We start from the raw sequence: 15825 nt of genomic DNA on the forward strand, positions 1-15825 counted from the left end.
GACCAAATCGAACCAAATGCGCCTCAGGAGAAAGGCCTGGCAATCTACTTCCAAAAGATCACAGTAATTTTAAGAACGCTATGGAGCACAGTTCTACTCTGATACACATGGGGTTGCCATGAGTCAGCATCTACTCAACAGAAAAACTGATTTTATATGTACCTACGTAAGAAGATTTCCAATCAGTTGCTGTTGAGTTGCCCCCGACTCATGGCAACTCCATGTATGTCACAGCAGAACTGTGCTCCACAGGGTTTTCAGTGGCTGAGTTTTTGGAGGTAGATCACCAGGCTTGTTTTCCAAGGTACCTCTGGGTGGACTTGAACTCCAAACTTTCAATTAGCAGTTAAGCACGTTAACCATTATCACCGTCCAAGAACTTCACAGAGACATTAAATCAAATTACAAAATATGTGTAATGTGATCCCCTTGTTGTAAATGGGCTGTGGTTAAAACACACTGCTGAAACTTTGTAGGTATTAGATAAAAGTTTGCAGTGTCAAGCTTTAAAAATTGAACATAGCTTCAAAACAGCATGTGCCTTTGTATCTGTGGCTGGATGCCTAACCTCACATAAAAAATATATGATAAGGTGGGAGACTGCCCATCTAAACTATATCATGTGTCGGTAGAACTCTCGATGCAGCCATTTGACAGTGTGTGGAGTGCAGCTTAGAGGTCCAACTAGAGCAGGTCAGAGCCTTACTGGAAAAAATCATACTGTACCAGAAAAAGGAGCCCCCCAAGTTCCTAATATTAGTGAAAGCTCATTGGACAAGGGAGAGGGAGGCTTCATTGGTTACTTTGTGGATCATAGCTGAGTAGTGGGTTTGGTGTTTGAACCTTCACTCGAGTACCTGAAGCAGTACAGGTGTGACTCATCCCTCTGAGGTTAGTGGCCACACTCCAATTCATGGCAACACCGTGTGTGTTGGGGTAGAACTGTGCTTCATAGTGTTCTCAATTGCTGTTTTTTTCAGAGGTAGATTACCAGGCCTTTCTTTCAAGGCATCTCTGGGTGAACTTGAACCTCCAATCTTTAGGTTAACAGCTGAGTGTGTTAACTTTTTCACTACCCAGGGACTCCAATAGGCAGGAACTCCATCTCACTTAGGAAGCGTTCACATCCAGCCCAGGGCTTGGGGTGGGGCCCACAATATTCCTTTGATTCTAGGATGGTGATTTTGTCAACAACAAAACCCCTGAGCTCATCTAGATAGCAAATCTTCAAAGTCTTGTAGAACACAGTATGGGACGGTTCAGAAATAAATCAGAGCACTTTTGTTTCTAGATATGTCAAACCTCTCCCTGAGCTCAACTAGATAATAGATAAAATATATCTCAAAAATCTCCTTAAAGGTAGTAAGAGATTAAAAAAACAAAACAATCAAAAAACTAATGATGAGTCACCAAACCATGGACATGTCAAGAGGCTGACTAGCCCTTTTAAAAAAGATAACTGTAGAGATGTTAGATAAAATACAAGATGCCCAGGCAAATTTGAATTTCAGGTAAGCGATGAATAATTTTTTAGTCTAAGTATGTATCACGCAATATTTGGTTTAAGGTGGGTGAATGAAAAGCTAACATTTGGGTGACAAAATAAAAATTGAAACGGTAAAATGTAGACGTGATTTATTGATATGTAAGGTATTATTTTGTGATAGACTAATACTTTGATACTAATAATTTGTGACAATTAGATGTTTTGTTCTTCTTTCCTATGTGAAAGGGAAAACATTTTCAAAGCTTAAAAAGATGGCTGAGTTTGACAGAAAGGAGGAGAATTGTGGCATAAAAAGGATTGTTTAGTGGGTTGCTCTTTCCTTCCTTCCATTCCCCTAACACACACACACACACACACACACACAATGGGAGTGGGGGAGAGAAGAAAACCAGATTTCCCCTTATCGTTTGGGAAGATCTAAGAGAAGGGAAGCCTGTATAACTCTCCAAGTGGGAATCTAGTTGAAGTACTCAGGTATGAAACAGCAGAAGAAACGGCTGTGTGGCACGTGGGGACAAGAGAAGGAAGAGATAGAAGAAAGTTTCCTCTGGCTTCCAAAAGGAGTAGAGAAGGCCAACTTGTCCCTGAACAGGATGAAGAAGTGGAGTTCTTGGGTAGTACCAAACTGTTAATGCACTTGGCTGCTAACTAAAAGTTTTGAGGTTTGAGTCCACCCAGAGGCACGTCAGAAGAAAGTCCTGGCAATTTACTTCCAAAAAATCAGCCACTGAAAAGCCTACAGAGTATAGTTCTACTTTGACACACGTAGGGTCACCATGAGTTGGAACTGAACTGATGGTAACTAGTTTGGGTGTAGAAGTAGCTCAGAGGAAGGACCAGGAAGCCAGCCACGGATTTGCAGTAGTGAAAAAAAAAAAAGAAAAAAACATTGCCCTCAAGTCAATTCTAACTCATAGCAACCCTATAGGACAGAGTAGAACTGCCCCATAATGTTTCCAAGGAGCAGCTGGTGGATTCAAACTGCCAACCTTTTGGTTAGCAGCCTCAGCACTTCACCACAGCACCACCAGGGATCCTCAGTAGTGTAGGGTCAGGGGAAAACGACAACTATGTAGTAACAATGAGTAGTGTGCAGTCCACATCAAGGATAGTCAGCATATGTGATAGAAATCTCTGTGTAGCCCTATTCCCAGAATACAAGTTGAGATGAAAGCGAAGGAAGCTCTAGGAAGTGTGAGAACAGATGGGAAGGACATATCTTCAGGGTCCTTTTGCTTAACACTGGCCCAAGCCTAAAAATGGTTATCTTTCTTCTTACTAACCCTACTGGGCAGCAGGTTTGAAAACTCATAAGTCAGAGAGCAACTGGAAGTAGAGGAAACACCAGGGAATGAGTATTAAGCTAGGCTGTGAAATCAGTATATTGTGTTGAGAGTGAAATGTTCATTTTAGGTAGGCTTCAGAGCCAGGCATGAATTGATTATGAAAATGAAGAGAGCTTTCTTTTTTGGGGGGGGGGGTAAATTTAGGATTTTGATTATAAGCTTCATAGTTACCATATTGTATATGCATAGAAAGAAAACTGGAAGAAAAATTCTACAGAATTGCTAAGGGTGATTTGGGGCTGGAGTGGGGTGAAACAGAATGGAGATGTGAGACTGTAGCAATATTCCCTTAGTAATTACATATTTCTGAATTGTTTTCATTTTGTATAATAAGAATAATTTCCTTTGTAGTGAGAAATAAATGCTCACAGACACAATAAAGATTAACACCAGCATGAGAAAATGGCCCAAGCATATACCGTCATGACCTTCCTGTCCTTTTCAAGCTTCTATTGGGGCATTGAACAAGCAGGCTAAGCCCAGTCAAGAACTGGAAAATTTGGAGGAGATTCCCAAATGTTACACCTGAGACCTCACATAATTTAATGAGAAGATGCAAGTCTAGGGCACTACTGTTTTCAGTGCTGAGAGGACTGAGGACCCAGAAGTTCATGCGTGACTCTGCCTCTCTAGCAAAATTGCTGACTCATGGCTAACTTAGAGCACCTCAGCTACCACAAGAAAAAGAACTGACCTCTCTGCTTGCTACATGTATCCTCAGGAGAAACACTCTTCCTGTTGAGGCAAATGACCGGGCACGGAGGAACTGCTGCTCCTTTTCCCTATAACTTGGAAAGAACAGTTCTCTACACTGGAGAATAATCCTCCCATCTACTCCCTAAGCTACAGAAGAGTAGTCTTGATTCAGCCCTGTCACCTCCCATCTTCTGGTGAAGACAATCTTACCCTATCTTTCCTTCACTACCAATTCACCGCTGCTGAAGAGCCGGGGTGAGAACTTACGCTGAGAAGAACCTCTCTAACAGGAGCAGGCAAAGAAGGCTCAGGAAGGAGACAAAGCTGAAAATCTGAAAGAGGGGGCTACAACTGGGGAGGTTGCACAATTAAAAGTGAAATATAGAATCGATACAGCTGAAAACTGAGTTTGTGATCAGAAGATTAAATAAAAGCTATCTTTCAACACAAAGAAGGAATAGTAAGAAATGTAAATCATAACTGAAAAGATGAGAGACATGGAGGATAGCCCTAGGAGAAATGATATGCAGATTATCAACATTCCAGAAGGAGAACAAGGAGAAGATGGAAGCGGAATCAATAATCAAAGCAATAATCTTCAGCCTCCCCATCTGAAAAAAAAGACCAAAAGGGCTTACCAAGAACCAGGTTGAAATGATTAAAAAAGGTCTTACATCTAAACATACCTTTGTGAAATTTCTGGCTTCTATGGAGAGAGAGAGAGAGGAAACCCTGGTGGTGGTCAACTGCTACGGCTGCTAACCAAAGTGTCGGCAGTTTGAATCCGCCAGGCGCTCCTTGGAAACTCGATGGGGCAGTTCTACCCTGTCCTATAGGGTTGCTATGAGTCGGAATTGGCTTGACGGCACTGGGTTTGATTTTGGTTTTATGGAGAGAGAAAATATCCGTTTTCAGAAAGATAGAACAGTTCACATATTTAAAAAAAAAAGGAATCAGTTAGACTTTGACTTTTTATATAAAATACTAGTAGCTAGGGGAATAATGTTTGCTCACTTTTGAAGGAGAAAGAATTGTGATATAAAAATTCTACTCCCCAAAACTGTTATTCAAATGATACCAAAAGAAGGAATTGTTTTTGATACATAGGAATTCAAAGTATACTATTCATGTTCCCATTCAATGTTACTTAAGGAAGTTCTCACAGGCGGATTAACCAGTAAGCAAGGTAGGCAACGGCTTGTGTTAAGCAAGGTACGTACTGGCTTAATTGTATTTATTTGCTAATCAGTGGTGAACAATTTCACATGGTTTCACCACATCTTTGCTGTGGTGAGAGACAGGTGAAATTGTGCACTGCAGATTGGTGGGAAGGCACAATTGGGCCTGTGCATATCTTGCTTGTTGGATAACCCGGCCTCGGATGTACTTCAGCATAAATCATAGTAAAATTGAATAAAGATATAAAACAAGAAAAAAATAAACAATAGTGAGCAATGAACCTAGTAAAATATGTAGTTAACCCTACTCGTTAAGAATAAAGTTATTGCAAATTATAGTATCAGTGTTAAATACGTACATTAAGAAGAGAAGCATACTCTAAGGAAAAACTGAAAAATGATATGGAATTAATTTCTTAGGTAGTTCAGCAAAATCTAGGATCGGAAAATGGTAGAAAGAAAGTGGGAGAATAAAATATTTGAAAGGCTCTGTCTTTGTGGAGAATGGTTAAAGTACCATTTTAGTAAAATAGAAGAGAATCATAGATTTTCATATTATTGTTAAAAATATGAGATATAATGGAGGAGGAAAACAAAGGTAAGAATAGTTGCTCAAAGAATGTAATCACTAAATGGTACATGTAGAAACAGTTGAATTGGTGTATGTTTTGCTGTGTATATTCTCAACAACAAAATAAAATTTAAAAAAAACCAAATAAATAAACAAAAATCATTCTGAATCCTGCTACCCAGAGATGCCTACTTTAACATTACATGTATCCTTTCAGTATTTTTTTCTAAGTCAATGTTATAAGAAGAAGGGGGTGGGGAGAAGGATAGAAGGAGGAGGAGACTGGGTAAGATTTAACGACTGCCTATTATATTTATTTCTATATTATATTCCAATGGGTCCATGGGTGGTGTAAACAGTTAAATACTTGGCTGCTAATTGAAAGATTGGAGGTTTGAATCCAACCAAAGTCACCTTGGAAGAAAGGTCTGCAGATCTACTTCCAAAAAATCAGCCATTAAAAACCCTATGGAGTGCAGTATTACTGTGACACACATGGGGTTGCTATGAGTATGAATCAACTCAGTAGTACCTGGCTTGGTTTTGATTGTGTTCCCAGCACTATTCTAAGTCCTTGTCATGTATAAACTAATTTATTCTTTGCAACAACTGCAAGAGATAGGTACTACTATCCTTTTTTGTAGATGGAGAAACTGGGTCCTAGAGAGCTTAAGTGACCTGCCCAAAGTAACACAGCTAGTAAGGGGTAGAGTCAGTCTCTGAACCAAGGCAACCTAATCCCAGACCCATAATCTCAACAACCATGTGCTTCTTGCCCTTTGTGCTTATATATATATATATATATATATATATATATATATATATATATATATATATATATATATATATATATATATATATATATATATATATATATAAATAAGTCCCATATTCATTCATTCATCCATTCTTTCACTAGTCTCCATAAGAACAACAGAATTCCTTAGGAAAAGTCTACTAAAGAGACCACGAACAACAGAATTCCTTAGGAAAAGTCTACTAAAGAGACCATCTCCCTTTAAAAGAGTTATTTTCCCAGGGCTTTGAACTAATTTGTTCTGGTTTGAACCCTGCTGATAATTTGCATTTCTAACAATTCCCTGCTGAGAATTTGCATTTCTAACAAGTTCCCAGGAAGTTTTACATAAGAATTACCTATGTATCTTGTTAAAATGTAGATTTTGATTCCTATACCTAGGATGGAAATGCAAATTCTAAGCAGGGGACTTGTTAGAAATGCAAATTCTCGGTAGGGGTTTGAACCAGAATGAATTGATTAGAAGCCCTGATTTTCCCAATAGCTGCTCTTCCTTTAATCTCTTGATATTTCTACAGTTTACAGAAACTAATGTCAGGATAAGCTACTTTGTGCAGTACTAACAAGTAACCCCCAAAATCTGAGGTTTATAGCCACAAAGGTTTATTCCTTGCTCACAATTCAAAATCCAGCCACCATCATCTGGGACCCTGATTCATGACTTCAGACTCCAGACCCCAGGTCGATGGTGCAGCACCAGAATGTTGCCACCACTGTGGCAGAGGAAAAAAGTGCTCTGGAGGGTCTCATCCTGGCAGTTAAGTGCTCTGGCCTAGAAGTGGTACATGTCACTACTTACAACTCTTTGGTCAGAACTGGTCATGTGGCTCCACCCAACTACAACAGGACTAGGAAGTACAATTCTACTGGGGCCCAGACTGGAGGACAACCTATACCTATGAGCATCTTTGACTTTGCATTCCAAAATCAATCAAACTTTTTGCCTTTGAGTCAATTGCAATTCATAGAAAACTTACAGGACAGGGTGAACTGCCCCATAGGGTTTCCAAGGCTATAATCTTTACAGAAGCCAACAGTCACATTTTTCTCCTGTGGAGCTGCTGGCAGATTTAACCTCTGACCTTTCAGTTAATAGCTGAGTGAGTACTTTAATCACTGCACCACCAGGGCTCCTTGACTTCATGTTGCCTGTTTGCAATTCATATCCTGAGTCCCTGAAATTATCCAGTCCAAGCTACACCTTAACTAGGATTCCATTGCTAACATTCCTTTAAGGCAAAAACTGTCACATCATAGATCCTTGAATTAGTAGAGCTATAAAGATCTCAAGGAATATTTGGGTGCCTTCTACAGATGAAGAAAACGAGGCCCAGAGACCACTTGTCCAAAGTAACCACAGTTTTATTATTCCCCAACAATTCCTTGAAAAGCACACAAGAGAAAGATAAATTTCAACTGTTGTGAGAGTTACTGTTTGTATTCAAATCAACTATAAGTTTCATTAAAATTGAAATCTATGTTAAAAAATATGAGATGATGAGCTAGCAAATAGAGAAACATATTACTACTTCCAAATTATTGTGGAGGATGCAATTAAAATATAAAACAAAATAAAAAAGCACAGAAAGGACTTGTTCAAATTTGTTACACTAGAAAAACCTAGGAATAGAAAAAGTTAAATGAAAAATTAACATAAAATTAGATGGAAATCAGAGCAAACATACCACTTTTCACAATAAATGTAAACAGATTGAATTCTCTAATGCTGTGGATTGAATGGTATCCCCAAAATTTGAGTTGAAACACTAACCCCTGTATCTGTAAATATACCCTGTTTGGAAATAGGATGTTTCTTTTGTATGTTAATGAAGTCATATCAGAATAGAGTGGGTCCTAAACCTATTCACTTTTGATTTACAAAAGGAGTAGAATAGACACAGAGACACATGCAAGGGAAAGAGAGAGACAGAGGAAGGAAACAGATACACCTACAAGCCCAGTAACGCCCCCAGTAACAAGACAGGATTTGGCCCTAGAGCCACGTACTGAATTTGGGCTAACAACTTTCTGGACTGTGAGAAAATAAATGTCTGCTTTCTAAAGCCACTCACTTCTGATATTTCTGTTACAGCAGCCCTAGGAAACAAGACAGCTACTGCATTTTTACGCTAATAACATACCTTCTACATTCGCTTGCCAACCACTCCCTCTGCCCTTGAGGTATTTTCGGAAGTGTGCTGTGCTAATGTTTTCTACAGCAACACGTTTAAAAAATGTCATAGCAGCATTTATGAAATTACTTCATGGGGGGAGGGTGAGGCTGGCAAACAAATGTAGAAGGTGCACATTATTTGTGTAAAAATATGGTAATTAAAAGAAAAATTCCAGTTATATGCTTTTTACAAGAAATGCAACCAAAATAAAAAGGCACAACAGAAGGACAAAAATGTATCTAGCAAATACACACCAAAAAGGGAAATTCAAGTTTAAGAAAGAAAAAGCACTAAATGTATCAGAGATATGCCATGTAATGACAAATTTTTAGAGAGAGCAAAAACTACCTGACAGCAGTCAGGGTCCAGTCAGGAGACACAAACCACACAGAAATTTGGACAGGGGAAGTTTAATACATAAAGAATTATATTAAATTATATACATTTTTGGAGCCCTGATGGCACAGGAAACCCTGTGGCATATCAGGCAACCCTGGTGGTGTAGTGGTTAAGAGCTACAGCTGCTAACCAAAAGGTCAGCAGTTCAAATCCACCAGGTGCTCCTTGGAAACCCTATGGGGTCAGTTCTACTCTGTCGTATAGGGCTGCTATGAGTCAGAATCAACTGACTGGAATGAGTTTTTTTGAGTTTGTGGTGGCACAATGGGTAAGAGCTTGGCCGCTAACCAAATGGTTGGCAGTTCAAATCTACCAGTTGCTCCCTGAAACCCTGTGGGGGAAGTTCTAGTCTGTCCTTTAGGGTTGCTATGACTCAGAATTGATTCAACAGCAACAAGTTTTTTTTATTTTTTTATATATATACATGTAAACTAAAAAAGAAAAACTAGCAGGGGATTAATACTAAAGAATATATAAATAGCTGTAGAGGACTGAGGCAGAATAGCCTAGGGAAAAACAAGTTTGGAAAAGCCCCGTCCCCTACAAGGCTGAGATTTGGACTTGATTGAAAAGCACGTGACTGAAGCCTGTTGGCTGGTGAAATTCACCAACGTGCTGCACATCAAGGTAGGAAACTGTCTCCTTGTGTGGCAATGAAAATTACTAGGATGCTGCCAATGGGGTGCTGCTAATTTTGCTTGGAAGCTGTTTAGGGCACTCATGAAACTCACATGGAAGTCAGTTGGGGCATCTGTGAAAAACTCAGGGAAAGCCGTCCGCAGAAGTGCTGCTGAAATTTGCTAAGAGCGACACCACTGGGTATCCTGAGTGACTGCACAGTGCCAGAGGAGCAAGAAGAAAGGGAAGCACACCGAAACCAGGAAAAGAAGTCCCTTCCTCCCACAGTGTCCCCCTAACACCCTCTATTGGCAAACCTTGACATTGTGCCGGATGCCAAAGCAGGAATGTTTATAGGATCTAGCTCTAATATCACAAAGGAGCAAAGAAGAGTGGATTTGAAACTAAGGGACAATAACTTGATAACTGATGCAGTATTCAAGGAGAACTTGTTTTAAAAAATACTGCAATAGTAGAATTCAATACCTTTCTTCAGAAATTGATAGGTTAACTGAAAAAATTAATGTAGTTAAAAAGAAAATACAGATTTCATATAGAAAATATGGAATAACCAAAAAAGATCATATACTAAAAATCCCCAAATGTAGCAATTTTAAAGTCCTCATTATTTGATCACAAAAAATAAAAACAAAACCAAATAAAACTTAACCTCAATCTTAAAATTAAAAAAAATTAAATGATAATTAAGAAAAGTTTTAAAAAATAATTTCTGGATCAATGAGAAAAACAAAAGTGAAATTATAAATAAACTAGAAGTTAACAAAAATAAGAACAGTCATCCAAATCTATGGGTTGTAGCTTAAATACCCACACACACACAAAAATTGTAATCGAATAGCTTTAATATTTAGCAAAAATGAAAGAAAATATGCTTTTTGTTCAATGTAAGGAAAAAAGTAAAAGGAACTAAATATGATAATAAAATTAATAGTTCAAAGCTAAAACTAAAGGATTTAAATAGCAGACAACAAATAAAAACTAGAGTAGAACAATAAATAAAACAAAAGCAGTTATGGAGAAATAAATTATTTTTAGCAATTTGTAAATTAAAAAAAAATTACTCAGGAAAAGATGAGTATTTGAACTGACCAATAACTATTTGTGTATATGTGTACTCTGTGTGTGTGTGTAAAATCTTATTAAGAGCCTGCCACTAAAATGTTCAGGAATCAAGTGGTTTTATAGTTATGTTCTAACTAACTTTCAAGAAAAAAGACATTCTTATATATTCAAACTATTCCAGAGCATGGAAAAAAATAAAGCTTTGAAAATGTATTTTATAAAGCGAACATAACCTCTTACACAAAAATCTGAAAGAACATGGCAATAATTAGTCCTGATCGCTTATGAATACAGACATACATATCCTAATCATGATTTTTAGCAAATAGAATACAGCAACGTATTACAATAGTAATAATACGTTATGACCAAATCAAGTTTGTTCCAAGGAATATGGCAGAAATATTTCAAAATTAAGATGTAGCTACACAATTTATAATATTAAATTATAGGAGAAAACCACCAGAATTAGTAAATATTGAGAAATAATTAGGTTAAAATAACTGATTTAAAGTTAAAAAATGTAACGCTTCCTAAAAATGGGGAAAATTGTTTTCCAGAAAAAACGAAGATAAATTCTAATGGATGATGAAATACTAAAGTCATTGATGTTAAAATCAAATAAAAGAGAATAATAAAATATAAGAGAATAATAAATCATTATTATTAAATCTTATTTTGCATTTCTAGCTCATTCGACATAACACGGTAATAAATTAAGTGGTATCAATATTTGCAAACAAGAAATAAAATTATTATTTTCATATGATTTGTTTGTATACCAAGAAAATCTCATGTGTCAGAAACAAATGATTATAAATAATAGGTGAATAACAATAATAAATTACCTAAATACATGTCAAATATACAGTTTAATGATTTTTCCTTTCTATCAAGTGTCTGTTAATTTGTCATACTGTGGTGGCTTGAGTGTTACTGTGATGCTGGAAGCTATGCCACTGGTATTTCAAATACCAGCAGGGTCACCCATGGTGGACAGATTTTAGCAAAGCTTCCAGACTAAGACAGACTAGGAAAGAAGGATCTGGAGGCCTACGTCTGAAAAAATTGTAAAAACCACATGAATAGCAATGAAACATTGATACAGTGCCAGAAGATGAGCCCCTCAGGTTGGAAGACAAAATACGACTAGGGAAGAGCTATCTCTTCATGTGGGTGGAATCAAGCTTTCGGAACCTTCATTTGCTAAGTGGGATGTGACTCAAAATGAGAAGAAACAGCTGCAAACATGCATTAATAATCGGAGCATGGAAAGTATGCAGTAGGAATCCAGGAAAATTGGAAATTCTAAAAAATGAAACAGAACACATAATGATTGATATCCTAGGCATTAGTGAGCTGAAGTGGACTGGTATTGGCAATTTAGAGACAATCATATAGTCCACTATGATGAGAATGACAAATTGAAGAGAAATGGGATAGCATTCATTGTCAAAAAGAACATATCAAGATATATCCCGAAGTACAACGCTGTCAGTGATATGATAATATCCATTATCCTACAAGGAAGACCAGTTAATATGACTATTATTCAAATTTATGCACCAACTACTAAGAGCAAAGATGAGGAAATTGAAGATTTTTACCAACTTATCCTGCCTGAAATTGATCAAACACGCAATCAAGATGCACTGATAATTACTGATGAATGGAATGTGAAAGTTGGAAATGATAAAGAAGATACTTAGTTACAAAATATGGCCTTGGTGATGCCAGAGATTGCATGAGAGAATTTTGCAAGACCAAGGACTTCTTCACTGCAAATATCTTTTTTTGACAACATTAATGGCGGCTATCCACGTGGGCCTCACCAGATGGAATGCACAGGAATCAAATCGACTACATCTGAGGAAAGAAACAATGGAAAAGCTCAATGTCATCAGTCAGAACAAGACCAGGAACCAACTGCAGAACAAACCATGAATTGCTTATATGTAAGTACAAGCTTTTTTTTTTTTTTTTAAGTACAAGCTGAAGCTGAAGAAAATTAAAACAAGTCCACAAGAACCAAAATACAACCTTGAGTATAATTTGGAGACCATCTCAAGAATAGACCTGAAGCATTGAACGCTAATGACTGAAGACCAGACAAGTTGTAGAATGACATCAAGGGCATCATACGTGAAGAAAGCAAAAGGTCATTAAAATGGCATGAAAGGAAGAAAAGACCAACAAGGATGTCAGAAGAGACTTTGAAACTTGCTCTTGAATGTAGAGTAGCTAAAGCAAAAGGAAGAAACGATCAAGTAAAAGACTGAACAGAAGATTTCAATGGGAGGTTCAAGAAGACAAAGTAAAGTTTTATAATGTAATGTCAAAGACCTGGACTTAGAAAGCCGAAAGGGAAAAACGTTCAGTATTTCTCAAGCTGAAAAAACTGAAGAAAAAATTCAAGCCTCAAGTTGCAATATTGAAGGATTCTGTGGGCAAAATATTGAGCGATGCAGGAAGCATCATAGGAAGATGGAAGAAATACATAGACTCTAAGTACCAAAAATAATTGGTTGATGTTCAAACATTTCAGGAGGTATCATATGGTCAAGAACCTATGGTATTGAAGGAAGAAGCCCAAGGTGCACTGAAGGCACTGGTTAAAAAAAAAAAAAAAGGCTAAAGGAATTGACAGAATACCAATGGAGATTTTTCAGCAAATGGATGCAATGCCGGAAGTGCCACTTGTCCATGTCAAGAAATTTGGAAGACAGCTATCTGGCCACCTGACTGGAATTTGTGCCCATTTCAAAGAAAGGTGATCCAAGAGAATACTGAAATTATTGAACAATATTTTGCTGAAGATAATTAAAGAACGGTTATAGCAGTACATCCATAGGGAAATGCCAGAAACTCAAGCTGGATTCAGAAGAGGACACGGAATGAGGAATATCATTGCTAATGTCAGATGGATTTTGGCTGAAAGCAAAGAATACCAGGAAAAAAAAAAATGCTTACCTGTGTTTTATTGACTATGCAAAGGTATTTGTGTGTATCATAAAAAATTATGGATAACATTGTGAAGTATCGGAATTCCAGAACACTTAATTGTGCTCATTCGGAACTGGTACATAGACAAAAAGGCAGTCTTTGGAACAGAATAATGGGATACTGTCGTTGTTGTTGCTAGATGCCATCAAGTCGGTTCCGACTCATACGGACCCTATGGACCACAGGATGAAACAGTGCCTGGTCCTGCACCATCCTCACAATGGTTGTTAAGCTTGAGCCCACTGTTGCAGCCACTGTGTCAATCCATCTTGTTGAGGGTTTTCTCTTTTCTGCTGACCCTCTACTTTACCAAGCATGATGTCCTTCTTCAGGGACTGATCCCTCCTGACAACATGTCCAAAGTATGTAAGACGCAGTCTCGCCATCCTTGCTTCTAAGGAGCATTCTCATTGTACTTCTTCCAAGAGATACGTTCGTTCTTTTGGCAGTCCATTGTATATTCAATATTCTCCTTCAACACCACAATTCAAAGGCTTTAATTCTTCAGTCTTCCTTATTCATTGTCCAGCTTTCACACGCGTATGTGATTGAAAATACCATGGCTTGGGTCAGGAGCACCTTAGTCTTCAAGGTGACATCTTTGCTTTTCAACACTTTGAAGAGGTCCTTTGCAGCAGATTTGTCCAATGCAATGCATCTTTTGATTTCTTGACTGCTGTTTCCATGGCTGTTGATTGTGGATCCAAATAAAATGAAATCCTTGACAACTTCAATCTTTTCTCTGTTTATCATGACGTGGCTTATTGGTCCAGTTGTGAGGATTTTTGTTTTCTTTATGTTGAGGTGTAATTCATACTGAAGGCTGTGGTCTTTGATCTTCATTAGTAAATGCTTCAAGTCCTCTTCACTTTCAGAAAGGAAGGTTGTGTCATCTGCATAACGCACGTTGTTAATGAGTCTTCCTCTAATCCTGATGCTCCTTTCTTCTTCATGTAGTCCAGCTTCTCAGATTATTTGTTCAGCATACAGATTGAATAAATACGGTGAAAGGATACAACCCTGATGCACACCTTTCCTGACTTTAAACCAATCAGTATCCAGTTGTTCTGTTTGAACAACTGCCTCTTGATCTATGTGCATGTTCCTCATGAGCACAATTAAGTGCTCTGGAATTCCCATTCTTCACAATGTTATTCATAATTTGTTATGATCCACACAGTCGAATGCCTTTGCATAGTCAATAAAACACAGGTAAACGTCCTTCTGGTATTCTCTACTTTCAGCCAGGATCCATCTGACATCAGCAATGATATCCCTGGTGCCACATCCTCTTCTGAATTCAGCCTGAGTTTCTGAGAGTTCCCTGTCAATATTCCGCTGTAGCTGCTTTTGAATGATCTTCAGCAAAATTTTGCTTGCATGTGATATTAATGATATTATTCAATAATTTCTGCATTTGGATGGATCACCTTTCTTGGGAATAGCCATAAATATGGATCTTTTCCAATCGGTTGGCCAGGTAGCTGTCTTCCAAATTTCTTGGCATAGACGAGTGAGCCCTTCCAGCACTGCATCCGTTTGTTGAAACATCTCAATTGATATTCCATCAGTTCCTGGAGTCTTGTTTTTTTCCAATGCCTTCAGTGCAGCTTGAACTTGTTCCTTCAGTACCATAGGTTCCTGATCATATGCTACGTCTTGAAATGGTTGAACATTGGCTAATTCTTTTTGGTACAATGACTGTGTATTCCTTCCATCTTCCTTTGATGCTTCCTGTATCATTTCATATTTTCCCCATAAAACCCTTCGATATTGCAGCTCAGGGTTTGAATTTTTTCTTCAGGTCTTTCAGCTTGAGAAAAGCTAAGTGTGTTTTTCCCTTTTGGTTTTCTATCTCCAGCTCTTTTCACATGTCGTTATAGTACTTTACTTTGTTGTCTCGAGCTGTCTTTTGAAACTTTCCATTCAGTTCTTTTACTTCATCATTTCTTCCTTTTGCTTTAGCTGTTCAACATTCGAGAGCAAGTTTGAAAGTCTCCTTTGACATCCATCTTGGTCTTTTCTTTCCTGTCTTTTCAATGACCTCCTGCTTTCTTCATGTATGATGTCCTTGATGTCATTCCACAACTTGTCTGGTTTGGCCATTAGCGTTCAATGCATCAAATCTATTCTTGTGACGGTCTCTAAATTCAGGTGGGATATACTCAAGGTTGTATTTTGGCTCTCATGGACTTGCTCTGATTTTCTTCAGTTTCAAAGTGAGCTTGAGTATGAGCAATTGATGCTCTGTTCCACAGCCGGCCCCTGGCCTTGCTCTGACTGATGATATTGAGCTTTAACAGTATCTCTTTCCACAGATGTAGTCAATGTGATCCCTGTGTTTTCCATCTGGTGAGGTCCATGTGTATGTATAGTCACCGTTTTTGTTTGTGAAAAAAGTTATTTGCAATGAAGAAGTCGTTGGTCTTGCAA

The sequence above is a fragment of the Loxodonta africana genome, chromosome 26 (assembly GCF_030014295.1).
Source record: "Loxodonta africana isolate mLoxAfr1 chromosome 26, mLoxAfr1.hap2, whole genome shotgun sequence".
NCBI classification, from domain to species: Eukaryota; Metazoa; Chordata; class Mammalia; order Proboscidea; family Elephantidae; genus Loxodonta; species Loxodonta africana.